Raw genomic sequence first — 22,011 nt, 5'->3', positions numbered from 1 at the left:
GAGGAGCTGGAGACGTTCCTGTGCATGCTGTCAAAAAGGCGCGAGTAGAGTGCTGTGTGTCGCGATGAAGATGACGACCGGCTGCATGGAGGGGGCGCTATCTGCGTTGGAAGACGGACTGCAGAACGTGCAGCGGAGCGGTACTCAAAAGGCAAACTGCCGAAAGACGAAAAAGGGATTGGAGAATGCCGGCATCGATCCCGCTACTTCTCGCATGCTAAGCGAGCGCTCTACCATGTACAGAGTGTCTCGGGCCCGTTAGCTCAGTTGGTCAGAGCGTGGTGCTAATAACGCCAAGGTCGTGGGTTCGATCCCCATACGGGCCAACCAGCCCTTCTTCGGGGATCTTTTCCATCGCTTTATCTAGTCTGTGGCAAGGCTTTGAAATGCTACTGACTGGCTTCGAAACGTCTGCCCAAATAGCTCAGTTGGGAGAGAGTCAGACTGAGGATCTCAGGGTCCCTGGTTTGAGCCTCGGTTTTGGTAAACCCGTGGCGTTTGCAAAATACAGTCTACTCAAGGAAGTGGTCAACGGGTCATTTTCAAAAAGCTCACGCCAAAACACTGCAGACCACTGACTGGTCAGAGAGGATTGCGACACTGGACGTACTGCACAAACCTGTCTTATTGAAATAGCCGAGCTACTGAACAAACAAGCCACCAGCACAGCAGCGCCGTGGACCGGTAGGCCGTGGCTTTCCTCCACGGGGCTATTGGATGAAATGTCAACCCGCAAAACGCCCCTTGTCTATTGAGGAGCTGGAGACGTTCCTGTGCATGCTGTCAAAAAGGCGCGAGTAGAGTGGTGTGTGTCGCGATGAAGATGGCGACCGGCTGCATGGAGGGGGCGCTATCTGCGTTGGGAGACGGACTGCAGAACGTGCAGCGGAGCGGTACTCGGGAGGCAAACTGCCGAAAGACGAAAAAGGGATTGGAGAATGCGGGCATCGATCCCGCTACTTCTCGCAGGCTAAGCGAGCGCTCTACCATGTACAGAGTGTCTCGGGCCCGTTAGCTCAGTTGGTCAGAGCGTGGTGCTAATAACGCCAAGGTCGTGGGTTCGATCCCCATACGGGCCAACCGGCCCTTCTTCGGAGACCTTTTCCATCGCTTTATCTAGTCTTTGGCAAGGCTTTGAAATGCTACTGACTGGCTTCGAAACGTCTGCCCAAATAGCTCAGTTGGGAGAGAGTCAGACTGAGGATCTCAGGGTCCCTGGTTTGAGCCTCGGTTTTGGTAAACCCGTGGCGTTTGCAAAATACAGTCTGCTCAAGGAAGTGGTCAACGGGTCATTTTCAAAAAGCTCACGCCAAAACACTGCAGACCACTGACTGGTCAGAGAGGATTGCGACACTGGACGTACTGCACAAACCTGTCTTATTGAAATAGCCGAGCTACTGAACAAACAAGCCACCAGCACAGCAGCGCCGTGGACCGGTAGGCCGTGGCTTTCCTCCACGGGGCTATTGGATGAAATGTCAACCCGCAAAACGCCCCTTGTCTATTGAGGAGCTGGAGACGTTCCTGTGCATGCTGTCAAAAAGGCGCGAGTAGAGTGGTGTGTGTCGCGATGAAGATGGCGACCGGCTGCATGGAGGGGGCGCTATCTGCGTTGGAAGACGGACTGCAGAACGTGCAGCGGAGCGGTACTCGGGAGGCAAACTGCCGAAAGACGAAAAAGGGATTGGAGAATGCGGGCATCGATCCCGCTACTTCTCGCAGGCTAAGCGAGCGCTCTACCATGTACAGAGTGTCTCGGGCCCGTTAGCTCAGTTGGTCAGAGCGTGGTGCTAATAACGCCAATGTCGTGGGTTTGATCCCCATACGGGCCAACCGGCCCTTCTTCGGAGACCTTTTCCATCGCTTTATCTAGTCTGTGGCAAGGCTTTGAAATGCTACTGACTGGCTTCGAAACGTCTGCCCAAATAGCTCAGTTGGGAGAGGGTCAGACTGAGGATCTCAGGGTCCCTGGTTTGAGCCTCGGTTTTGGTAAACCCGTGGCGTTTGCAAAATACAGTCTACTCAAGGAAGTGGTCAACGGGTCATTTTCAATAAGCTCACGCCAAAACACTGCAGACCACTGACTGGTCAGAGAGGATTGCGAAACTGGACGTACTGCACAAACCTGTCTTATTGAAATAGCCGAGCTACTGAACAAACAAGCCACCAGCACAGCAGCGCCGTGGACCGGTAGGCCGTGGCTTTCCTCCACGGGGCTATTGGATGAAATGTCAACCCGCAAAACGCCCCTTGTCTATTGAGGAGCTGGAGACGTTCCTGTGCATGCTGTCAAAAAGGCGCGAGTAGAGTGCTGTGTGTCGCGATGAAGATGACGACCGGCTGCATGGAGGGGGCGCTATCTGCGTTGGAAGACGGACTGCAGAACGTGCAGCGGAGCGGTACTCAAAAGGCAAACTGCCGAAAGACGAAAAAGGGATTGGAGAATGCCGGCATCGATCCTGCTACTTCTCGCATGCTAAGCGAGCGCTCTACCATGTACAGAGTGTCTCGGGCCCGTTAGCTCAGTTGGTCAGAGCGTGGTGCTAATAACGCCAAGGTTGTGGGTTCGATCCCCATACGGGCCAACCAGCCCTTCTTCGGGGATCTTTTCCATCGCTTTATCTAGTCTGTGGCAAGGCTTTGAAATGCTACTGACTGGCTTCGAAACGTCTGCCCAAATAGCTCAGTTGGGAGAGAGTCAGACTGAGGATCTCAGGGTCCCTGGTTTGAGCCTCGGTTTTGGTAAACCCGTGGCGTTTGCAAAATACAGTCTACTCAAGGAAGTGGTCAACGGGTCATTTTCAAAAAGCTCACGCCAAAACACTGCAGACCACTGACTGGTCAGAGAGGATTGCGACACTGGACGTACTGCACAAACCTGTCTTATTGAAATAGCCGAGCTACTGAACAAACAAGCCACCAGCACAGCAGCGCCGTGGACCGGTAGGCCGTGGCTTTCCTCCACGGGGCTATTGGATGAAATGTCAACCCGCAAAACGCCCCTTGTCTATTGAGGAGCTGGAGACGTTCCTGTGCATGCTGTCAAAAAGGCGCGAGTAGAGTGGTGTGTGTCGCGATGAAGATGGCGACCGGCTGCATGGAGGGGGCGCTATCTGCGTTGGAAGACGGACTGCAGAACGTGCAGCGGAGCGGTACTCGGGAGGCAAACTGCCGAAAGACGAAAAAGGGATTGGAGAATGCGGGCATCGATCCCGCTACTTCTCGCAGGCTAAGCGAGCGCTCTACCATGTACAGAGTGTCTCGGGCCCGTTAGCTCAGTTGGTCAGAGCGTGGTGCTAATAACGCCAAGGTCGTGGGTTCGATCCCCATACGGGCCAACCGGCCCTTCTTCGGAGACCTTTTCCATCGCTTTATCTAGTCTGTGGCAAGGCTTTGAAATGCTACTGACTGGCTTCGAAACGTCTGCCCAAATAGCTCAGTTGGGAGAGGGTCAGACTGAGGATCTCAGGGTCCCTGGTTTGAGCCTCGGTTTTGGTAAACCCGTGGCGTTTGCAAAATACAGTCTACTCAAGGAAGTGGTCAACGGGTCATTTTCAAAAAGCTCACGCCAAAACACTGCAGACCACTGACTGGTCAGAGAGGATTGCGACACTGGACGTACTGCACAAACCTGTCTTATTGAAATAGCCGAGCTACTGAACAAACAAGCCACCAGCACAGCAGCGCCGTGGACCGGTAGGCCGTGGCTTTCCTCCACGGGGCTATTGGATGAAATGTCAACCCGCAAAACGCCCCTTGTCTATTGAGGAGCTGGAGACGTTCCTGTGCATGCTGTCAAAAAGGCGCGAGTAGAGTGGTGTGTGTCGCGATGAAGATGGCGACCGGCTGCATGGAGGGGGCGCTATCTGCGTTGGAAGACGGACTGCAGAACGTGCAGCGGAGCGGTACTCGGGAGGCAAACTGCCGAAAGACGAAAAAGGGATTGGAGAATGCGGGCATCGATCCCGCTACTTCTCGCAGGCTAAGCGAGCGCTCTACCATGTACAGAGTGTCTCGGGCCCGTTAGCTCAGTTGGTCAGAGCGTGGTGCTAATAACGCCAAGGTCGTGGGTTCGATCCCCATACGGGCCAACCGGCCCTTCTTCGGAGACCTTTTCCATCGCTTTATCTAGTCTGTGGCAAGGCTTTGAAATGCTACTGACTGGCTTCGAAACGTCTGCCCAAATAGCTCAGTTGGGAGAGGGTCAGACTGAGGATCTCAGGGTCCCTGGTTTGAGCCTCGGTTTTGGTAAACCCGTGGCGTTTGCAAAATACAGTCTACTCAAGGAAGTGGTCAACGGGTCATTTTCAAAAAGCTCACGCCAAAACACTGCAGACCACTGACTGGTCAGAGAGGATTGCGACACTGGACGTACTGCACAAACCTGTCTTATTGAAATAGCCGAGCTACTGAACAAACAAGCCACCAGCACAGCAGCGCCGTGGACCGGTAGGCCGTGGCTTTCCTCCACGGGGCTATTGGATGAAATGTCAACCCGCAAAACGCCCCTTGTCTATTGAGGAGCTGGAGACGTTCCTGTGCATGCTGTCAAAAAGGCGCGAGTAGAGTGGTGTGTGTCGCGATGAAGATGGCGACCGGCTGCATGGAGGGGGCGCTATCTGCGTTGGAAGACGGACTGCAGAACGTGCAGCGGAGCGGTACTCGGGAGGCAAACTGCCGAAAGACGAAAAAGGGATTGGAGAATGCGGGCATCGATCCCGCTACTTCTCGCAGGCTAAGCGAGCGCTCTACCATGTACAGAGTGCCTCGGGCCCGTTAGCTCAGTTGGTCAGAGCGTGGTGCTAATAACGCCAAGGTCGTGGGTTCGATCCCCATACGGGCCAACCGGCCCTTCTTCGGAGACCTTTTCCATCGCTTTATCTAGTCTTTGGCAAGGCTTTGAAATGCTACTGACTGGCTTCGAAACGTCTGCCCAAATAGCTCAGTTGGGAGAGAGTCAGACTGAGGATCTCAGGGTCCCTGGTTTGAGCCTCGGTTTTGGTAAACCCGTGGCGTTTGCAAAATACAGTCTGCTCAAGGAAGTGGTCAACGGGTCATTTTCAAAAAGCTCACGCCAAAACACTGCAGACCACTGACTGGTCAGAGAGGATTGCGACACTGGACGTACTGCACAAACCTGTCTTATTGAAATAGCCGAGCTACTGAACAAACAAGCCACCAGCACAGCAGCGCCGTGGACCGGTAGGCCGTGGCTTTCCTCCACGGGGCTATTGGATGAAATGTCAACCCGCAAAACGCCCCTTGTCTATTGAGGAGCTGGAGACGTTCCTGTGCATGCTGTCAAAAAGGCGCGAGTAGAGTGGTGTGTGTCGCGATGAAGATGGCGACCGGCTGCATGGAGGGGGCGCTATCTGCGTTGGAAGACGGACTGCAGAACGTGCAGCGGAGCGGTACTCGGGAGGCAAACTGCCGAAAGACGAAAAAGGGATTGGAGAATGCGGGCATCGATCCCGCTACTTCTCGCAGGCTAAGCGAGCGCTCTACCATGTACAGAGTGTCTCGGGCCCGTTAGCTCAGTTGGTCAGAGCGTGGTGCTAATAACGCCAAGGTCGTGGGTTCGATCCCCATACGGGCCAACCGGCCCTTCTTCGGAGACCTTTTCCATCGCTTTATCTAGTCTGTGGCAAGGCTTTGAAATGCTACTGACTGGCTTCGAAACGTCTGCCCAAATAGCTCAGTTGGGAGAGGGTCAGACTGAGGATCTCAGGGTCCCTGGTTTGAGCCTCGGTTTTGGTAAACCCGTGGCGTTTGCAAAATACAGTCTACTCAAGGAAGTGGTCAACGGGTCATTTTCAAAAAGCTCACGCCAAAACACTGCAGACCACTGACTGGTCAGAGAGGATTGCGACACTGGACGTACTGCACAAACCTGTCTTATTGAAATAGCCGAGCTACTGAACAAACAAGCCACCAGCACAGCAGCGCCGTGGACCGGTAGGCCGTGGCTTTCCTCCACGGGGCTATTGGATGAAATGTCAACCCGCAAAACGCCCCTTGTCTATTGAGGAGCTGGAGACGTTCCTGTGCATGCTGTCAAAAAGGCGCGAGTAGAGTGGTGTGTGTCGCGATGAAGATGGCGACCGGCTGCATGGAGGGGGCGCTATCTGCGTTGGAAGACGGACTGCAGAACGTGCAGCGGAGCGGTACTCGGGAGGCAAACTGCCGAAAGACGAAAAAGGGATTGGAGAATGCGGGCATCGATCCCGCTACTTCTCGCAGGCTAAGCGAGCGCTCTACCATGTACAGAGTGTCTCGGGCCCGTTAGCTCAGTTGGTCAGAGCGTGGTGCTAATAACGCCAAGGTCGTGGGTTCGATCCCCATACGGGCCAACCGGCCCTTCTTCGGAGACCTTTTCCATCGCTTTATCTAGTCTGTGGCAAGGCTTTGAAATGCTACTGACTGGCTTCGAAACGTCTGCCCAAATAGCTCAGTTGGGAGAGGGTCAGACTGAGGATCTCAGGGTCCCTGGTTTGAGCCTCGGTTTTGGTAAACCCGTGGCGTTTGCAAAATACAGTCTACTCAAGGAAGTGGTCAACGGGTCATTTTCAAAAAGCTCACGCCAAAACACTGCAGACCACTGACTGGTCAGAGAGGATTGCGACACTGGACGTACTGCACAAACCTGTCTTATTGAAATAGCCGAGCTACTGAACAAACAAGCCACCAGCACAGCAGCGCCGTGGACCGGTAGGCCGTGGCTTTCCTCCACGGGGCTATTGGATGAAATGTCAACCCGCAAAACGCCCCTTGTCTATTGAGGAGCTGGAGACGTTCCTGTGCATGCTGTCAAAAAGGCGCGAGTAGAGTGGTGTGTGTCGCGATGAAGATGGCGACCGGCTGCATGGAGGGGGCGCTATCTGCGTTGGAAGACGGACTGCAGAACGTGCAGCGGAGCGGTACTCGGGAGGCAAACTGCCGAAAGACGAAAAAGGGATTGGAGAATGCGGGCATCGATCCCGCTACTTCTCGCAGGCTAAGCGAGCGCTCTACCATGTACAGAGTGCCTCGGGCCCGTTAGCTCAGTTGGTCAGAGCGTGGTGCTAATAACGCCAAGGTCGTGGGTTCGATCCCCATACGGGCCAACCGGCCCTTCTTCGGAGACCTTTTCCATCGCTTTATCTAGTCTGTGGCAAGGCTTTGAAATGCTACTGACTGGCTTCGAAACGTCTGCCCAAATAGCTCAGTTGGGAGAGGGTCAGACTGAGGATCTCAGGGTCCCTGGTTTGAGCCTCGGTTTTGGTAAACCCGTGGCGTTTGCAAAATACAGTCTACTCAAGGAAGTGGTCAACGGGTCATTTTCAAAAAGCTCACGCCAAAACACTGCAGACCACTGACTGGTCAGAGAGGATTGCGACACTGGACGTACTGCACAAACCTGTCTTATTGAAATAGCCGAGCTACTGAACAAACAAGCCACCAGCACAGCAGCGCCGTGGACCGGTAGGCCGTGGCTTTCCTCCACGGGGCTATTGGATGAAATGTCAACCCGCAAAACGCCCCTTGTCTATTGAGGAGCTGGAGACGTTCCTGTGCATGCTGTCAAAAAGGCGCGAGTAGAGTGGTGTGTGTCGCGATGAAGATGGCGACCGGCTGCATGGAGGGGGCGCTATCTGCGTTGGAAGACGGACTGCAGAACGTGCAGCGGAGCGGTACTCGGGAGGCAAACTGCCGAAAGACGAAAAAGGGATTGGAGAATGCGGGCATCGATCCCGCTACTTCTCGCAGGCTAAGCGAGCGCTCTACCATGTACAGAGTGTCTCGGGCCCGTTAGCTCAGTTGGTCAGAGCGTGGTGCTAATAACGCCAAGGTCGTGGGTTCGATCCCCATACGGGCCAACCGGCCCTTCTTCGGAGACCTTTTCCATCGCTTTATCTAGTCTGTGGCAAGGCTTTGAAATGCTACTGACTGGCTTCGAAACGTCTGCCCAAATAGCTCAGTTGGGAGAGGGTCAGACTGAGGATCTCAGGGTCCCTGGTTTGAGCCTCGGTTTTGGTAAACCCGTGGCGTTTGCAAAATACAGTCTACTCAAGGAAGTGGTCAACGGGTCATTTTCAAAAAGCTCACGCCAAAACACTGCAGACCACTGACTGGTCAGAGAGGATTGCGACACTGGACGTACTGCACAAACCTGTCTTATTGAAATAGCCGAGCTACTGAACAAACAAGCCACCAGCACAGCAGCGCCGTGGACCGGTAGGCCGTGGCTTTCCTCCACGGGGCTATTGGATGAAATGTCAACCCGCAAAACGCCCCTTGTCTATTGAGGAGCTGGAGACGTTCCTGTGCATGCTGTCAAAAAGGCGCGAGTAGAGTGGTGTGTGTCGCGATGAAGATGGCGACCGGCTGCATGGAGGGGGCGCTATCTGCGTTGGAAGACGGACTGCAGAACGTGCAGCGGAGCGGTACTCGGGAGGCAAACTGCCGAAAGACGAAAAAGGGATTGGAGAATGCGGGCATCGATCCCGCTACTTCTCGCAGGCTAAGCGAGCGCTCTACCATGTACAGAGTGCCTCGGGCCCGTTAGCTCAGTTGGTCAGAGCGTGGTGCTAATAACGCCAAGGTCGTGGGTTCGATCCCCATACGGGCCAACCGGCCCTTCTTCGGAGACCTTTTCCATCGCTTTATCTAGTCTGTGGCAAGGCTTTGAAATGCTACTGACTGGCTTCGAAACGTCTGCCCAAATAGCTCAGTTGGGAGAGGGTCAGACTGAGGATCTCAGGGTCCCTGGTTTGAGCCTCGGTTTTGGTAAACCCGTGGCGTTTGCAAAATACAGTCTACTCAAGGAAGTGGTCAACGGGTCATTTTCAAAAAGCTCACGCCAAAACACTGCAGACCACTGACTGGTCAGAGAGGATTGCGACACTGGACGTACTGCACAAACCTGTCTTATTGAAATAGCCGAGCTACTGAACAAACAAGCCACCAGCACAGCAGCGCCGTGGACCGGTAGGCCGTGGCTTTCCTCCACGGGGCTATTGGATGAAATGTCAACCCGCAAAACGCCCCTTGTCTATTGAGGAGCTGGAGACGTTCCTGTGCATGCTGTCAAAAAGGCGCGAGTAGAGTGGTGTGTGTCGCGATGAAGATGGCGACCGGCTGCATGGAGGGGGCGCTATCTGCGTTGGAAGACGGACTGCAGAACGTGCAGCGGAGCGGTACTCGGGAGGCAAACTGCCGAAAGACGAAAAAGGGATTGGAGAATGCGGGCATCGATCCCGCTACTTCTCGCAGGCTAAGCGAGCGCTCTACCATGTACAGAGTGTCTCGGGCCCGTTAGCTCAGTTGGTCAGAGCGTGGTGCTAATAACGCCAAGGTCGTGGGTTCGATCCCCATACGGGCCAACCGGCCCTTCTTCGGAGACCTTTTCCATCGCTTTATCTAGTCTGTGGCAAGGCTTTGAAATGCTACTGACTGGCTTCGAAACGTCTGCCCAAATAGCTCAGTTGGGAGAGGGTCAGACTGAGGATCTCAGGGTCCCTGGTTTGAGCCTCGGTTTTGGTAAACCCGTGGCGTTTGCAAAATACAGTCTACTCAAGGAAGTGGTCAACGGGTCATTTTCAAAAAGCTCACGCCAAAACACTGCAGACCACTGACTGGTCAGAGAGGATTGCGACACTGGACGTACTGCACAAACCTGTCTTATTGAAATAGCCGAGCTACTGAACAAACAAGCCACCAGCACAGCAGCGCCGTGGACCGGTAGGCCGTGGCTTTCCTCCACGGGGCTATTGGATGAAATGTCAACCCGCAAAACGCCCCTTGTCTATTGAGGAGCTGGAGACGTTCCTGTGCATGCTGTCAAAAAGGCGCGAGTAGAGTGGTGTGTGTCGCGATGAAGATGGCGACCGGCTGCATGGAGGGGGCGCTATCTGCGTTGGAAGACGGACTGCAGAACGTGCAGCGGAGCGGTACTCGGGAGGCAAACTGCCGAAAGACGAAAAAGGGATTGGAGAATGCGGGCATCGATCCCGCTACTTCTCGCAGGCTAAGCGAGCGCTCTACCATGTACAGAGTGTCTCGGGCCCGTTAGCTCAGTTGGTCAGAGCGTGGTGCTAATAACGCCAAGGTCGTGGGTTCGATCCCCATACGGGCCAACCGGCCCTTCTTCGGAGACCTTTTCCATCGCTTTATCTAGTCTGTGGCAAGGCTTTGAAATGCTACTGACTGGCTTCGAAACGTCTGCCCAAATAGCTCAGTTGGGAGAGGGTCAGACTGAGGATCTCAGGGTCCCTGGTTTGAGCCTCGGTTTTGGTAAACCCGTGGCGTTTGCAAAATACAGTCTACTCAAGGAAGTGGTCAACGGGTCATTTTCAAAAAGCTCACGCCAAAACACTGCAGACCACTGACTGGTCAGAGAGGATTGCGACACTGGACGTACTGCACAAACCTGTCTTATTGAAATAGCCGAGCTACTGAACAAACAAGCCACCAGCACAGCAGCGCCGTGGACCGGTAGGCCGTGGCTTTCCTCCACGGGGCTATTGGATGAAATGTCAACCCGCAAAACGCCCCTTGTCTATTGAGGAGCTGGAGACGTTCCTGTGCATGCTGTCAAAAAGGCGCGAGTAGAGTGGTGTGTGTCGCGATGAAGATGGCGACCGGCTGCATGGAGGGGGCGCTATCTGCGTTGGAAGACGGACTGCAGAACGTGCAGCGGAGCGGTACTCGGGAGGCAAACTGCCGAAAGACGAAAAAGGGATTGGAGAATGCGGGCATCGATCCCGCTACTTCTCGCAGGCTAAGCGAGCGCTCTACCATGTACAGAGTGTCTCGGGCCCGTTAGCTCAGTTGGTCAGAGCGTGGTGCTAATAACGCCAAGGTCGTGGGTTCGATCCCCATACGGGCCAACCGGCCCTTCTTCGGAGACCTTTTCCATCGCTTTATCTAGTCTGTGGCAAGGCTTTGAAATGCTACTGACTGGCTTCGAAACGTCTGCCCAAATAGCTCAGTTGGGAGAGGGTCAGACTGAGGATCTCAGGGTCCCTGGTTTGAGCCTCGGTTTTGGTAAACCCGTGGCGTTTGCAAAATACAGTCTACTCAAGGAAGTGGTCAACGGGTCATTTTCAAAAAGCTCACGCCAAAACACTGCAGACCACTGACTGGTCAGAGAGGATTGCGACACTGGACGTACTGCACAAACCTGTCTTATTGAAATAGCCGAGCTACTGAACAAACAAGCCACCAGCACAGCAGCGCCGTGGACCGGTAGGCCGTGGCTTTCCTCCACGGGGCTATTGGATGAAATGTCAACCCGCAAAACGCCCCTTGTCTATTGAGGAGCTGGAGACGTTCCTGTGCATGCTGTCAAAAAGGCGCGAGTAGAGTGGTGTGTGTCGCGATGAAGATGGCGACCGGCTGCATGGAGGGGGCGCTATCTGCGTTGGAAGACGGACTGCAGAACGTGCAGCGGAGCGGTACTCGGGAGGCAAACTGCCGAAAGACGAAAAAGGGATTGGAGAATGCGGGCATCGATCCCGCTACTTCTCGCAGGCTAAGCGAGCGCTCTACCATGTACAGAGTGTCTCGGGCCCGTTAGCTCAGTTGGTCAGAGCGTGGTGCTAATAACGCCAAGGTCGTGGGTTCGATCCCCATACGGGCCAACCGGCCCTTCTTCGGAGACCTTTTCCATCGCTTTATCTAGTCTGTGGCAAGGCTTTGAAATGCTACTGACTGGCTTCGAAACGTCTGCCCAAATAGCTCAGTTGGGAGAGGGTCAGACTGAGGATCTCAGGGTCCCTGGTTTGAGCCTCGGTTTTGGTAAACCCGTGGCGTTTGCAAAATACAGTCTACTCAAGGAAGTGGTCAACGGGTCATTTTCAAAAAGCTCACGCCAAAACACTGCAGACCACTGACTGGTCAGAGAGGATTGCGACACTGGACGTACTGCACAAACCTGTCTTATTGAAATAGCCGAGCTACTGAACAAACAAGCCACCAGCACAGCAGCGCCGTGGACCGGTAGGCCGTGGCTTTCCTCCACGGGGCTATTGGATGAAATGTCAACCCGCAAAACGCCCCTTGTCTATTGAGGAGCTGGAGACGTTCCTGTGCATGCTGTCAAAAAGGCGCGAGTAGAGTGGTGTGTGTCGCGATGAAGATGGCGACCGGCTGCATGGAGGGGGCGCTATCTGCGTTGGAAGACGGACTGCAGAACGTGCAGCGGAGCGGTACTCGGGAGGCAAACTGCCGAAAGACGAAAAAGGGATTGGAGAATGCGGGCATCGATCCCGCTACTTCTCGCAGGCTAAGCGAGCGCTCTACCATGTACAGAGTGCCTCGGGCCCGTTAGCTCAGTTGGTCAGAGCGTGGTGCTAATAACGCCAAGGTCGTGGGTTCGATCCCCATACGGGCCAACCGGCCCTTCTTCGGAGACCTTTTCCATCGCTTTATCTAGTCTGTGGCAAGGCTTTGAAATGCTACTGACTGGCTTCGAAACGTCTGCCCAAATAGCTCAGTTGGGAGAGGGTCAGACTGAGGATCTCAGGGTCCCTGGTTTGAGCCTCGGTTTTGGTAAACCCGTGGCGTTTGCAAAATACAGTCTACTCAAGGAAGTGGTCAACGGGTCATTTTCAAAAAGCTCACGCCAAAACACTGCAGACCACTGACTGGTCAGAGAGGATTGCGACACTGGACGTACTGCACAAACCTGTCTTATTGAAATAGCCGAGCTACTGAACAAACAAGCCACCAGCACAGCAGCGCCGTGGACCGGTAGGCCGTGGCTTTCCTCCACGGGGCTATTGGATGAAATGTCAACCCGCAAAACGCCCCTTGTCTATTGAGGAGCTGGAGACGTTCCTGTGCATGCTGTCAAAAAGGCGCGAGTAGAGTGGTGTGTGTCGCGATGAAGATGGCGACCGGCTGCATGGAGGGGGCGCTATCTGCGTTGGAAGACGGACTGCAGAACGTGCAGCGGAGCGGTACTCGGGAGGCAAACTGCCGAAAGACGAAAAAGGGATTGGAGAATGCGGGCATCGATCCCGCTACTTCTCGCAGGCTAAGCGAGCGCTCTACCATGTACAGAGTGTCTCGGGCCCGTTAGCTCAGTTGGTCAGAGCGTGGTGCTAATAACGCCAAGGTCGTGGGTTCGATCCCCATACGGGCCAACCGGCCCTTCTTCGGAGACCTTTTCCATCGCTTTATCTAGTCTGTGGCAAGGCTTTGAAATGCTACTGACTGGCTTCGAAACGTCTGCCCAAATAGCTCAGTTGGGAGAGGGTCAGACTGAGGATCTCAGGGTCCCTGGTTTGAGCCTCGGTTTTGGTAAACCCGTGGCGTTTGCAAAATACAGTCTACTCAAGGAAGTGGTCAACGGGTCATTTTCAAAAAGCTCACGCCAAAACACTGCAGACCACTGACTGGTCAGAGAGGATTGCGACACTGGACGTACTGCACAAACCTGTCTTATTGAAATAGCCGAGCTACTGAACAAACAAGCCACCAGCACAGCAGCGCCGTGGACCGGTAGGCCGTGGCTTTCCTCCACGGGGCTATTGGATGAAATGTCAACCCGCAAAACGCCCCTTGTCTATTGAGGAGCTGGAGACGTTCCTGTGCATGCTGTCAAAAAGGCGCGAGTAGAGTGGTGTGTGTCGCGATGAAGATGGCGACCGGCTGCATGGAGGGGGCGCTATCTGCGTTGGAAGACGGACTGCAGAACGTGCAGCGGAGCGGTACTCGGGAGGCAAACTGCCGAAAGACGAAAAAGGGATTGGAGAATGCGGGCATCGATCCCGCTACTTCTCGCAGGCTAAGCGAGCGCTCTACCATGTACAGAGTGCCTCGGGCCCGTTAGCTCAGTTGGTCAGAGCGTGGTGCTAATAACGCCAAGGTCGTGGGTTCGATCCCCATACGGGCCAACCGGCCCTTCTTCGGAGACCTTTTCCATCGCTTTATCTAGTCTGTGGCAAGGCTTTGAAATGCTACTGACTGGCTTCGAAACGTCTGCCCAAATAGCTCAGTTGGGAGAGGGTCAGACTGAGGATCTCAGGGTCCCTGGTTTGAGCCTCGGTTTTGGTAAACCCGTGGCGTTTGCAAAATACAGTCTACTCAAGGAAGTGGTCAACGGGTCATTTTCAAAAAGCTCACGCCAAAACACTGCAGACCACTGACTGGTCAGAGAGGATTGCGACACTGGACGTACTGCACAAACCTGTCTTATTGAAATAGCCGAGCTACTGAACAAACAAGCCACCAGCACAGCAGCGCCGTGGACCGGTAGGCCGTGGCTTTCCTCCACGGGGCTATTGGATGAAATGTCAACCCGCAAAACGCCCCTTGTCTATTGAGGAGCTGGAGACGTTCCTGTGCATGCTGTCAAAAAGGCGCGAGTAGAGTGGTGTGTGTCGCGATGAAGATGGCGACCGGCTGCATGGAGGGGGCGCTATCTGCGTTGGAAGACGGACTGCAGAACGTGCAGCGGAGCGGTACTCGGGAGGCAAACTGCCGAAAGACGAAAAAGGGATTGGAGAATGCGGGCATCGATCCCGCTACTTCTCGCAGGCTAAGCGAGCGCTCTACCATGTACAGAGTGCCTCGGGCCCGTTAGCTCAGTTGGTCAGAGCGTGGTGCTAATAACGCCAAGGTCGTGGGTTCGATCCCCATACGGGCCAACCGGCCCTTCTTCGGAGACCTTTTCCATCGCTTTATCTAGTCTGTGGCAAGGCTTTGAAATGCTACTGACTGGCTTCGAAACGTCTGCCCAAATAGCTCAGTTGGGAGAGGGTCAGACTGAGGATCTCAGGGTCCCTGGTTTGAGCCTCGGTTTTGGTAAACCCGTGGCGTTTGCAAAATACAGTCTACTCAAGGAAGTGGTCAACGGGTCATTTTCAAAAAGCTCACGCCAAAACACTGCAGACCACTGACTGGTCAGAGAGGATTGCGACACTGGACGTACTGCACAAACCTGTCTTATTGAAATAGCCGAGCTACTGAACAAACAAGCCACCAGCACAGCAGCGCCGTGGACCGGTAGGCCGTGGCTTTCCTCCACGGGGCTATTGGATGAAATGTCAACCCGCAAAACGCCCCTTGTCTATTGAGGAGCTGGAGACGTTCCTGTGCATGCTGTCAAAAAGGCGCGAGTAGAGTGGTGTGTGTCGCGATGAAGATGGCGACCGGCTGCATGGAGGGGGCGCTATCTGCGTTGGAAGACGGACTGCAGAACGTGCAGCGGAGCGGTACTCGGGAGGCAAACTGCCGAAAGACGAAAAAGGGATTGGAGAATGCGGGCATCGATCCCGCTACTTCTCGCAGGCTAAGCGAGCGCTCTACCATGTACAGAGTGCCTCGGGCCCGTTAGCTCAGTTGGTCAGAGCGTGGTGCTAATAACGCCAAGGTCGTGGGTTCGATCCCCATACGGGCCAACCGGCCCTTCTTCGGAGACCTTTTCCATCGCTTTATCTAGTCTGTGGCAAGGCTTTGAAATGCTACTGACTGGCTTCGAAACGTCTGCCCAAATAGCTCAGTTGGGAGAGGGTCAGACTGAGGATCTCAGGGTCCCTGGTTTGAGCCTCGGTTTTGGTAAACCCGTGGCGTTTGCAAAATACAGTCTACTCAAGGAAGTGGTCAACGGGTCATTTTCAAAAAGCTCACGCCAAAACACTGCAGACCACTGACTGGTCAGAGAGGATTGCGACACTGGACGTACTGCACAAACCTGTCTTATTGAAATAGCCGAGCTACTGAACAAACAAGCCACCAGCACAGCAGCGCCGTGGACCGGTAGGCCGTGGCTTTCCTCCACGGGGCTATTGGATGAAATGTCAACCCGCAAAACGCCCCTTGTCTATTGAGGAGCTGGAGACGTTCCTGTGCATGCTGTCAAAAAGGCGCGAGTAGAGTGGTGTGTGTCGCGATGAAGATGGCGACCGGCTGCATGGAGGGGGCGCTATCTGCGTTGGAAGACGGACTGCAGAACGTGCAGCGGAGCGGTACTCGGGAGGCAAACTGCCGAAAGACGAAAAAGGGATTGGAGAATGCGGGCATCGATCCCGCTACTTCTCGCAGGCTAAGCGAGCGCTCTACCATGTACAGAGTGCCTCGGGCCCGTTAGCTCAGTTGGTCAGAGCGTGGTGCTAATAACGCCAAGGTCGTGGGTTCGATCCCCATACGGGCCAACCGGCCCTTCTTCGGAGACCTTTTCCATCGCTTTATCTAGTCTGTGGCAAGGCTTTGAAATGCTACTGACTGGCTTCGAAACGTCTGCCCAAATAGCTCAGTTGGGAGAGGGTCAGACTGAGGATCTCAGGGTCCCTGGTTTGAGCCTCGGTTTTGGTAAACCCGTGGCGTTTGCAAAATACAGTCTACTCAAGGAAGTGGTCAACGGGTCATTTTCAAAAAGCTCACGCCAAAACACTGCAGACCACTGACTGGTCAGAGAGGATTGCGACACTGGACGTACTGCACAAACCTGTCTTATTGAAATAGCCGAGCTACTGAACAAACAAGCCACCAGCACAGCAGCGCCGTGGACCGGTAGGCCGTGGCTTTCCTCCACGGGGCTATTGGATGAAATGTCAACCCGCAAAACGCCCCTTGTCTATTGAGGAGCTGGAGACGTTCCTGTGCATGCTGTCAAAAAGGCGCGAGTAGAGTGGTGTGTGTCGCGATGAAGATGGCGACCGGCTGCATGGAGGGGGCGCTATCTGCGTTGGAAGACGGACTGCAGAACGTGCAGCGGAGCGGTACTCGGGAGGCAAACTGCCGAAAGACGAAAAAGGGATTGGAGAATGCGGGCATCGATCCCGCTACTTCTCGCAGGCTAAGCGAGCGCTCTACCATGTACAGAGTGCCTCGGGCCCGTTAGCTCAGTTGGTCAGAGCGTGGTGCTAATAACGCCAAGGTCGTGGGTTCGATCCCCATACGGGCCAACCGGCCCTTCTTCGGAGACCTTTTCCATCGCTTTATCTAGTCTGTGGCAAGGCTTTGAAATGCTACTGACTGGCTTCGAAACGTCTGCCCAAATAGCTCAGTTGGGAGAGGGTCAGACTGAGGATCTCAGGGTCCCTGGTTTGAGCCTCGGTTTTGGTAAACCCGTGGCGTTTGCAAAATACAGTCTACTCAAGGAAGTGGTCAACGGGTCATTTTCAAAAAGCTCACGCCAAAACACTGCAGACCACTGACTGGTCAGAGAGGATTGCGACACTGGACGTACTGCACAAACCTGTCTTATTGAAATAGCCGAGCTACTGAACAAACAAGCCACCAGCACAGCAGCGCCGTGGACCGGTAGGCCGTGGCTTTCCTCCACGGGGCTATTGGATGAAATGTCAACCCGCAAAACGCCCCTTGTCTATTGAGGAGCTGGAGACGTTCCTGTGCATGCTGTCAAAAAGGCGCGAGTAGAGTGGTGTGTGTCGCGATGAAGATGGCGACCGGCTGCATGGAGGGGGCGCTATCTGCGTTGGAAGACGGACTGCAGAACGTGCAGCGGAGCGGTACTCGGGAGGCAAACTGCCGAAAGACGAAAAAGGGATTGGAGAATGCGGGCATCGATCCCGCTACTTCTCGCAGGCTAAGCGAGCGCTCTACCATGTACAGAGTGTCTCGGGCCCGTTAGCTCAGTTGGTCAGAGCGTGGTGCTAATAACGCCAAGGTCGTGGGTTCGATCCCCATACGGGCCAACCGGCCCTTCTTCGGAGACCTTTTCCATCGCTTTATCTAGTCTGTGGCAAGGCTTTGAAATGCTACTGACTGGCTTCGAAACGTCTGCCCAAATAGCTCAGTTGGGAGAGGGTCAGACTGAGGATCTCAGGGTCCCTGGTTTGAGCCTCGGTTTTGGTAAACCCGTGGCGTTTGCAAAATACAGTCTACTCAAGGAAGTGGTCAACGGGTCATTTTCAAAAAGCTCACGCCAAAACACTGCAGACCACTGACTGGTCAGAGAGGATTGCGACACTGGACGTACTGCACAAACCTGTCTTATTGAAATAGCCGAGCTACTGAACAAACAAGCCACCAGCACAGCAGCGCCGTGGACCGGTAGGCCGTGGCTTTCCTCCACGGGGCTATTGGATGAAATGTCAACCCGCAAAACGCCCCTTGTCTATTGAGGAGCTGGAGACGTTCCTGTGCATGCTGTCAAAAAGGCGCGAGTAGAGTGGTGTGTGTCGCGATGAAGATGGCGACCGGCTGCATGGAGGGGGCGCTATCTGCGTTGGAAGACGGACTGCAGAACGTGCAGCGGAGCGGTACTCGGGAGGCAAACTGCCGAAAGACGAAAAAGGGATTGGAGAATGCGGGCATCGATCCCGCTACTTCTCGCAGGCTAAGCGAGCGCTCTACCATGTACAGAGTGTCTCGGGCCCGTTAGCTCAGTTGGTCAGAGCGTGGTGCTAATAACGCCAAGGTCGTGGGTTCGATCCCCATACGGGCCAACCGGCCCTTCTTCGGAGACCTTTTCCATCGCTTTATCTAGTCTGTGGCAAGGCTTTGAAATGCTACTGACTGGCTTCGAAACGTCTGCCCAAATAGCTCAGTTGGGAGAGGGTCAGACTGAGGATCTCAGGGTCCCTGGTTTGAGCCTCGGTTTTGGTAAACCCGTGGCGTTTGCAAAATACAGTCTACTCAAGGAAGTGGTCAACGGGTCATTTTCAAAAAGCTCACGCCAAAACACTGCAGACCACTGACTGGTCAGAGAGGATTGCGACACTGGACGTACTGCACAAACCTGTCTTATTGAAATAGCCGAGCTACTGAACAAACAAGCCACCAGCACAGCAGCGCCGTGGACCGGTAGGCCGTGGCTTTCCTCCACGGGGCTATTGGATGAAATGTCAACCCGCAAAACGCCCCTTGTCTATTGAGGAGCTGGAGACGTTCCTGTGCATGCTGTCAAAAAGGCGCGAGTAGAGTGGTGTGTGTCGCGATGAAGATGGCGACCGGCTGCATGGAGGGGGCGCTATCTGCGTTGGAAGACGGACTGCAGAACGTGCAGCGGAGCGGTACTCGGGAGGCAAACTGCCGAAAGACGAAAAAGGGATTGGAGAATGCGGGCATCGATCCCGCTACTTCTCGCAGGCTAAGCGAGCGCTCTACCATGTACAGAGTGCCTCGGGCCCGTTAGCTCAGTTGGTCAGAGCGTGGTGCTAATAACGCCAAGGTCGTGGGTTCGATCCCCATACGGGCCAACCGGCCCTTCTTCGGAGACCTTTTCCATCGCTTTATCTAGTCTGTGGCAAGGCTTTGAAATGCTACTGACTGGCTTCGAAACGTCTGCCCAAATAGCTCAGTTGGGAGAGGGTCAGACTGAGGATCTCAGGGTCCCTGGTTTGAGCCTCGGTTTTGGTAAACCCGTGGCGTTTGCAAAATACAGTCTACTCAAGGAAGTGGTCAACGGGTCATTTTCAAAAAGCTCACGCCAAAACACTGCAGACCACTGACTGGTCAGAGAGGATTGCGACACTGGACGTACTGCACAAACCTGTCTTATTGAAATAGCCGAGCTACTGAACAAACAAGCCACCAGCACAGCAGCGCCGTGGACCGGTAGGCCGTGGCTTTCCTCCACGGGGCTATTGGATGAAATGTCAACCCGCAAAACGCCCCTTGTCTATTGAGGAGCTGGAGACGTTCCTGTGCATGCTGTCAAAAAGGCGCGAGTAGAGTGGTGTGTGTCGCGATGAAGATGGCGACCGGCTGCATGGAGGGGGCGCTATCTGCGTTGGAAGACGGACTGCAGAACGTGCAGCGGAGCGGTACTCGGGAGGCAAACTGCCGAAAGACGAAAAAGGGATTGGAGAATGCGGGCATCGATCCCGCTACTTCTCGCAGGCTAAGCGAGCGCTCTACCATGTACAGAGTGTCTCGGGCCCGTTAGCTCAGTTGGTCAGAGCGTGGTGCTAATAACGCCAAGGTCGTGGGTTCGATCCCCATACGGGCCAACCGGCCCTTCTTCGGAGACCTTTTCCATCGCTTTATCTAGTCTGTGGCAAGGCTTTGAAATGCTACTGACTGGCTTCGAAACGTCTGCCCAAATAGCTCAGTTGGGAGAGGGTCAGACTGAGGATCTCAGGGTCCCTGGTTTGAGCCTCGGTTTTGGTAAACCCGTGGCGTTTGCAAAATACAGTCTACTCAAGGAAGTGGTCAACGGGTCATTTTCAAAAAGCTCACGCCAAAACACTGCAGACCACTGACTGGTCAGAGAGGATTGCGACACTGGACGTACTGCACAAACCTGTCTTATTGAAATAGCCGAGCTACTGAACAAACAAGCCACCAGCACAGCAGCGCCGTGGACCGGTAGGCCGTGGCTTTCCTCCACGGGGCTATTGGATGAAATGTCAACCCGCAAAACGCCCCTTGTCTATTGAGGAGCTGGAGACGTTCCTGTGCATGCTGTCAAAAAGGCGCGAGTAGAGTGGTGTGTGTCGCGATGAAGATGGCGACCGGCTGCATGGAGGGGGCGCTATCTGCGTTGGAAGACGGACTGCAGAACGTGCAGCGGAGCGGTACTCGGGAGGCAAACTGCCGAAAGACGAAAAAGGGATTGGAGAATGCGGGCATCGATCCCGCTACTTCTCGCAGGCTAAGCGAGCGCTCTACCATGTACAGAGTGTCTCGGGCCCGTTAGCTCAGTTGGTCAGAGCGTGGTGCTAATAACGCCAAGGTCGTGGGTTCGATCCCCATACGGGCCAACCGGCCCTTCTTCGGAGACCTTTTCCATCGCTTTATCTAGTCTGTGGCAAGGCTTTGAAATGCTACTGACTGGCTTCGAAACGTCTGCCCAAATAGCTCAGTTGGGAGAGGGTCAGACTGAGGATCTCAGGGTCCCTGGTTTGAGCCTCGGTTTTGGTAAACCCGTGGCGTTTGCAAAATACAGTCTACTCAAGGAAGTGGTCAACGGGTCATTTTCAAAAAGCTCACGCCAAAACACTGCAGACCACTGACTGGTCAGAGAGGATTGCGACACTGGACGTACTGCACAAACCTGTCTTATTGAAATAGCCGAGCTACTGAACAAACAAGCCACCAGCACAGCAGCGCCGTGGACCGGTAGGCCGTGGCTTTCCTCCACGGGGCTATTGGATGAAATGTCAACCCGCAAAACGCCCCTTGTCTATTGAGGAGCTGGAGACGTTCCTGTGCATGCTGTCAAAAAGGCGCGAGTAGAGTGGTGTGTGTCGCGATGAAGATGGCGACCGGCTGCATGGAGGGGGCGCTATCTGCGTTGGAAGACGGACTGCAGAACGTGCAGCGGAGCGGTACTCGGGAGGCAAACTGCCGAAAGACGAAAAAGGGATTGGAGAATGCGGGCATCGATCCCGCTACTTCTCGCAGGCTAAGCGAGCGCTCTACCATGTACAGAGTGCCTCGGGCCCGTTAGCTCAGTTGGTCAGAGCGTGGTGCTAATAACGCCAAGGTCGTGGGTTCGATCCCCATACGGGCCAACCGGCCCTTCTTCGGAGACCTTTTCCATCGCTTTATCTAGTCTGTGGCAAGGCTTTGAAATGCTACTGACTGGCTTCGAAACGTCTGCCCAAATAGCTCAGTTGGGAGAGGGTCAGACTGAGGATCTCAGGGTCCCTGGTTTGAGCCTCGGTTTTGGTAAACCCGTGGCGTTTGCAAAATACAGTCTACTCAAGGAAGTGGTCAACGGGTCATTTTCAAAAAGCTCACGCCAAAACACTGCAGACCACTGACTGGTCAGAGAGGATTGCGACACTGGACGTACTGCACAAACCTGTCTTATTGAAATAGCCGAGCTACTGAACAAACAAGCCACCAGCACAGCAGCGCCGTGGACCGGTAGGCCGTGGCTTTCCTCCACGGGGCTATTGGATGAAATGTCAACCCGCAAAACGCCCCTTGTCTATTGAGGAGCTGGAGACGTTCCTGTGCATGCTGTCAAAAAGGCGCGAGTAGAGTGGTGTGTGTCGCGATGAAGATGGCGACCGGCTGCATGGAGGGGGCGCTATCTGCGTTGGAAGACGGACTGCAGAACGTGCAGCGGAGCGGTACTCGGGAGGCAAACTGCCGAAAGACGAAAAA

General features: G+C 54.6%; 29 non-coding genes across 29 annotated transcripts; all 29 read left to right on the top strand.

Moving 5' to 3' along the window:
- The first annotated feature begins 252 nt into the window (after nt 1-252).
- trnai-aau (transfer RNA isoleucine (anticodon AAU)) lies at nt 253-326 on the top strand. Its single transcript has one exon. It is a non-coding gene; the product is annotated as a tRNA-Ile (tRNA).
- A 679-nt stretch (nt 327-1,005) lies between these two features.
- On the top strand, nt 1,006-1,079 carry trnai-aau (transfer RNA isoleucine (anticodon AAU)). Its single transcript has one exon. It is a non-coding gene; the product is annotated as a tRNA-Ile (tRNA).
- A 679-nt stretch (nt 1,080-1,758) lies between these two features.
- Nucleotides 1,759-1,832, top strand: trnai-aau (transfer RNA isoleucine (anticodon AAU)). Its single transcript has one exon. It is a non-coding gene; the product is annotated as a tRNA-Ile (tRNA).
- A 679-nt stretch (nt 1,833-2,511) lies between these two features.
- On the top strand, nt 2,512-2,585 carry trnai-aau (transfer RNA isoleucine (anticodon AAU)). Its single transcript has one exon. It is a non-coding gene; the product is annotated as a tRNA-Ile (tRNA).
- Nucleotides 2,586-3,264: 679 nt separating this feature from the next.
- trnai-aau (transfer RNA isoleucine (anticodon AAU)) lies at nt 3,265-3,338 on the top strand. The gene has a single exon. It is a non-coding gene; the product is annotated as a tRNA-Ile (tRNA).
- A 679-nt stretch (nt 3,339-4,017) lies between these two features.
- Nucleotides 4,018-4,091, top strand: trnai-aau (transfer RNA isoleucine (anticodon AAU)). The gene has a single exon. It is a non-coding gene; the product is annotated as a tRNA-Ile (tRNA).
- Nucleotides 4,092-4,770: 679 nt separating this feature from the next.
- trnai-aau (transfer RNA isoleucine (anticodon AAU)) lies at nt 4,771-4,844 on the top strand. The gene has a single exon. It is a non-coding gene; the product is annotated as a tRNA-Ile (tRNA).
- A 679-nt stretch (nt 4,845-5,523) lies between these two features.
- Nucleotides 5,524-5,597, top strand: trnai-aau (transfer RNA isoleucine (anticodon AAU)). Its single transcript has one exon. It is a non-coding gene; the product is annotated as a tRNA-Ile (tRNA).
- A 679-nt stretch (nt 5,598-6,276) lies between these two features.
- On the top strand, nt 6,277-6,350 carry trnai-aau (transfer RNA isoleucine (anticodon AAU)). Its single transcript has one exon. It is a non-coding gene; the product is annotated as a tRNA-Ile (tRNA).
- A 679-nt stretch (nt 6,351-7,029) lies between these two features.
- Nucleotides 7,030-7,103, top strand: trnai-aau (transfer RNA isoleucine (anticodon AAU)). Its single transcript has one exon. It is a non-coding gene; the product is annotated as a tRNA-Ile (tRNA).
- Nucleotides 7,104-7,782: 679 nt separating this feature from the next.
- Nucleotides 7,783-7,856, top strand: trnai-aau (transfer RNA isoleucine (anticodon AAU)). The gene has a single exon. It is a non-coding gene; the product is annotated as a tRNA-Ile (tRNA).
- Nucleotides 7,857-8,535: 679 nt separating this feature from the next.
- trnai-aau (transfer RNA isoleucine (anticodon AAU)) lies at nt 8,536-8,609 on the top strand. Its single transcript has one exon. It is a non-coding gene; the product is annotated as a tRNA-Ile (tRNA).
- A 679-nt stretch (nt 8,610-9,288) lies between these two features.
- trnai-aau (transfer RNA isoleucine (anticodon AAU)) lies at nt 9,289-9,362 on the top strand. Its single transcript has one exon. It is a non-coding gene; the product is annotated as a tRNA-Ile (tRNA).
- A 679-nt stretch (nt 9,363-10,041) lies between these two features.
- trnai-aau (transfer RNA isoleucine (anticodon AAU)) lies at nt 10,042-10,115 on the top strand. Its single transcript has one exon. It is a non-coding gene; the product is annotated as a tRNA-Ile (tRNA).
- Nucleotides 10,116-10,794: 679 nt separating this feature from the next.
- Nucleotides 10,795-10,868, top strand: trnai-aau (transfer RNA isoleucine (anticodon AAU)). Its single transcript has one exon. It is a non-coding gene; the product is annotated as a tRNA-Ile (tRNA).
- Nucleotides 10,869-11,547: 679 nt separating this feature from the next.
- On the top strand, nt 11,548-11,621 carry trnai-aau (transfer RNA isoleucine (anticodon AAU)). The gene has a single exon. It is a non-coding gene; the product is annotated as a tRNA-Ile (tRNA).
- A 679-nt stretch (nt 11,622-12,300) lies between these two features.
- Nucleotides 12,301-12,374, top strand: trnai-aau (transfer RNA isoleucine (anticodon AAU)). The gene has a single exon. It is a non-coding gene; the product is annotated as a tRNA-Ile (tRNA).
- Nucleotides 12,375-13,053: 679 nt separating this feature from the next.
- On the top strand, nt 13,054-13,127 carry trnai-aau (transfer RNA isoleucine (anticodon AAU)). The gene has a single exon. It is a non-coding gene; the product is annotated as a tRNA-Ile (tRNA).
- A 679-nt stretch (nt 13,128-13,806) lies between these two features.
- trnai-aau (transfer RNA isoleucine (anticodon AAU)) lies at nt 13,807-13,880 on the top strand. The gene has a single exon. It is a non-coding gene; the product is annotated as a tRNA-Ile (tRNA).
- Nucleotides 13,881-14,559: 679 nt separating this feature from the next.
- trnai-aau (transfer RNA isoleucine (anticodon AAU)) lies at nt 14,560-14,633 on the top strand. The gene has a single exon. It is a non-coding gene; the product is annotated as a tRNA-Ile (tRNA).
- Nucleotides 14,634-15,312: 679 nt separating this feature from the next.
- trnai-aau (transfer RNA isoleucine (anticodon AAU)) lies at nt 15,313-15,386 on the top strand. Its single transcript has one exon. It is a non-coding gene; the product is annotated as a tRNA-Ile (tRNA).
- A 679-nt stretch (nt 15,387-16,065) lies between these two features.
- On the top strand, nt 16,066-16,139 carry trnai-aau (transfer RNA isoleucine (anticodon AAU)). The gene has a single exon. It is a non-coding gene; the product is annotated as a tRNA-Ile (tRNA).
- Nucleotides 16,140-16,818: 679 nt separating this feature from the next.
- trnai-aau (transfer RNA isoleucine (anticodon AAU)) lies at nt 16,819-16,892 on the top strand. Its single transcript has one exon. It is a non-coding gene; the product is annotated as a tRNA-Ile (tRNA).
- Nucleotides 16,893-17,571: 679 nt separating this feature from the next.
- trnai-aau (transfer RNA isoleucine (anticodon AAU)) lies at nt 17,572-17,645 on the top strand. The gene has a single exon. It is a non-coding gene; the product is annotated as a tRNA-Ile (tRNA).
- Nucleotides 17,646-18,324: 679 nt separating this feature from the next.
- trnai-aau (transfer RNA isoleucine (anticodon AAU)) lies at nt 18,325-18,398 on the top strand. The gene has a single exon. It is a non-coding gene; the product is annotated as a tRNA-Ile (tRNA).
- Nucleotides 18,399-19,077: 679 nt separating this feature from the next.
- Nucleotides 19,078-19,151, top strand: trnai-aau (transfer RNA isoleucine (anticodon AAU)). The gene has a single exon. It is a non-coding gene; the product is annotated as a tRNA-Ile (tRNA).
- Nucleotides 19,152-19,830: 679 nt separating this feature from the next.
- Nucleotides 19,831-19,904, top strand: trnai-aau (transfer RNA isoleucine (anticodon AAU)). The gene has a single exon. It is a non-coding gene; the product is annotated as a tRNA-Ile (tRNA).
- A 679-nt stretch (nt 19,905-20,583) lies between these two features.
- Nucleotides 20,584-20,657, top strand: trnai-aau (transfer RNA isoleucine (anticodon AAU)). Its single transcript has one exon. It is a non-coding gene; the product is annotated as a tRNA-Ile (tRNA).
- Nucleotides 20,658-21,336: 679 nt separating this feature from the next.
- On the top strand, nt 21,337-21,410 carry trnai-aau (transfer RNA isoleucine (anticodon AAU)). Its single transcript has one exon. It is a non-coding gene; the product is annotated as a tRNA-Ile (tRNA).
- Nucleotides 21,411-22,011: the final 601 nt, after the last annotated feature.

This window comes from Osmerus mordax, chromosome 9 (assembly GCF_038355195.1).
Source record: "Osmerus mordax isolate fOsmMor3 chromosome 9, fOsmMor3.pri, whole genome shotgun sequence".
In the NCBI taxonomy this organism is placed as follows: domain Eukaryota; kingdom Metazoa; phylum Chordata; class Actinopteri; order Osmeriformes; family Osmeridae; genus Osmerus; species Osmerus mordax.
The sequence above is the reverse complement of the archived record's forward strand: the minus strand, read 5'-3'. Positions and strand labels throughout refer to the sequence as shown.